Genomic DNA, 2,997 nt, shown 5'->3' on the forward strand with positions numbered 1-2,997 from the left:
TAAGTCTAGAATTCAGAGTCAAGGACAAGTCAGAGAGATTCAAAGCAGCAACAGACGCTTTACTATTGGCCTTGAAGAACCCAACTCCCAAGTTGTGGAGAGGACTATGTGGCCCCGAGGAACTAAGTAGCCCTGGTTGATGGCCAGCAAGAAGGCCAGGCCTCAGTCCTGTAGAATCCTGAATTATGCCAACAAATACGTAAGCTTAGAAGAAGATCCTGAGCTGCAGAAGGAACACAGACCCACTAACACCTTGATTTCAGCCTTGTAAGAACCTGAGCAAAGAATCCAGTTGGCCCCTTGCCAAAACTTCTGATGTACGTAACTATGAAATAATAAACAAGTGCTGTCTTAAATACTACATTTGTGATAATTTGTTGTTGTGGGAATAGGAAATGTATTCAGCCAGCAAACATAGTCCTCTGGAAACCAAGACTTAAGATAGTCTACCAGGAGAAAGCAAACAATTGATACCTCTTCAAAGATTCATTCAGGGTCATGAAAGCAACCAACCAGGACTTAATACAGTGAATTCCTTGTTCTCCCACCTTTATATGAATTAAAGCAATAATTGAGGCAAAGCTGAGGCTTTAGTTTTCTTTCTCTCTTTTGCTTAAGAATCACATATTTATCTTCTACTTGAATTAATACACCACAAAGATGTTCTTCCATTTATACTTCCTCAATTCTGTGTCCAGCTACATTCTACATTGTAATTGATATTTTCTCACTTTCTACTGCTAAGACAGGAACTTTAGATAAAAGGATTGAGGTTACATGTGTTTCCCTAACAAATTTTATATTTATCCTCAAGTTTAAAAGTTCTTATTATATAATTTTAAAATAGTTACCTACTTGCTCACAATAAACAAAGAAAGGCCAGATAATTAAAATTACTTTTAATTACTCAGAAATAGCAAGCCACAATTCCACATGTTAACAATTTGTAGGCATCAGTACAACAGTTAACTGAATGTCAGTGCTCTGGCCTTGTTTGCTTCACTTCCACGTCTGATTATTTGTCGCAGGTTGCCTCTTCCTAGCCCATTCCCATTCATAACCAGCATCCACAAACTGAAGGGACTAAAAAAAACATTCAAGTTACATGTGTAATGCCTTCCTGGCACAGGTTGAGGACAGAGGAAGGGTGGCAGGAGTGGTGATGTGGGGGTCAAACTCACCTCTCCTCTGATATTCCCATACTGCTGGCTGTATTAATCCCTGGATTGGGGGAAGTTTATGTTGCCTCCTTAGCCAAGTGTTCAGACATTGTTTTTTGTCTCAGGGAATGAATAATATGCCTCGGATATAGAAAGGGATAAAAGCACTTTTTTTTTTTAAGTAGGTGTTAAATGGAGCCCAACACAGGGCTTGAACTCACGATTTTGAGATCAAGACCTGAGCTGAGATCAAGAGTAGGCCACTTAAACAACTGAGCCACTTAGGTGCCCCAGGATGAAAGTATTTTTTTCAGTTATTTTTCTTCTCTAAAAATAGACAGTTAGGGTCATACCCATGTGTGAAAGCAATGGAAGAATGATTTGGAAATCTCTTTAACCTCATAAATTACATAAATTCCCTCAACTTTCTGGAAGGACACTTCATCAATATATCACCTTTGTTATATTAAGTAGCATTGGGTTTCACTTCTGTTCTACTTGCTTTTTAATTATATATTACATTTTTTAATCATTTTAAATTTAGTTTGTTAGTTTAGTATCTTTGTCCATTATGCTCACAGTATGTGATAATGCAAATGCATCAGTCCAGTTTGGGGTCCATTATTTTCTACTAACTACATGTTAAGATCCAAGGAGAGGGACTAAAAATTATGTTGTCTATAACACAGTTGTTAAAGCAAACATAAACATAATCTTTTTTAGATGTGCTTGGTCAGTAACGCTTGCTTTTGAGTCCCCTCTCCTACCCCCATCTGAAAAATGGGTGTGTGTAAAATGTGGATGTCAGGGTCTTTTGTCACCGCCAAGAGAACTGATCCCAAAAGCTTGAGAACCACTCTTTTAGGAAGCATACTGTCCTTTGTGACTTCTTTTCCTCTCCCCATCACCTTGTATATTAATTTCAGTCTTATTTTCTGGAAGAGTGTGTGTTTGTGTGTGTGTGTGTGTGTGTGTGTGTGTGTGTGTGTGTGTGTGTTGGGAAGTCAGGACTTCTTCCCAGTTCCTATTGTTTTCCCAGTGATTTTCCCTGATACATCAACATATTTACTCTGTTTTCTTCCATGTTTGTAAAAATTGACAGCCCTGAACATAAATGAATTAGGTCTAGCTTGAATAATTTGAATCTTTATTAGACTGTACATCAAAGGTGTTTCACTGCTGGCCGACTGACAGGTAACAAGTGCAGATAGTGATAGATGCCATTTTTAAGGGCTGTAGACCTAGAGGAACTATTTCTAAAATTAAGATAGTCACTTTCCATGTCAATTTTGAAAGGATAATAGTTCCTCAGTCACCAACCCTGTACACATTCTTATAAATTAAAAAAAAAAGAAGAAGAAAATTTACTTTAGAAGTCTTAGGGCCACCAAAATGTGTTAGGATCTTCACCAAAAAGGTATGTGAAACACATAGTCAGTAGAAAGTGACTAGAATCTATAAAGAATTACAAGAAAGTTTGTTATTTCAGAAGAAACTCTAATTCTAAGGGAAATTAACCCTAAGACCTAGTTTAAATTGTATTGCCTATTTCATGCTGTTTCATCTACTTTCATTAACAACCAGCCTCCCATCACCCCTGAAATGTCTGTCTCATTTCTGACTATGCCTTGCTATTCCAGACTACACCTCAATAATATTGAGATTTGCTTCATAGTCTCTTCTTAGAGATGTAGTTTTGGAGAAGAGTCTATGAAGAAAATTAACAATCCTTTTCAGGCACATTATAGGAAATATTTGCTAAGATCAAGTTGGATAATGATTACTCTGGAAATTTTGAAGAGTGGGTTAATGGAGGAATAATGGTTTCTTTCTTTCT

The sequence above is a fragment of the Felis catus genome, chromosome A1 (assembly GCF_018350175.1).
Source record: "Felis catus isolate Fca126 chromosome A1, F.catus_Fca126_mat1.0, whole genome shotgun sequence".
Taxonomy (NCBI): domain Eukaryota; kingdom Metazoa; phylum Chordata; class Mammalia; order Carnivora; family Felidae; genus Felis; species Felis catus.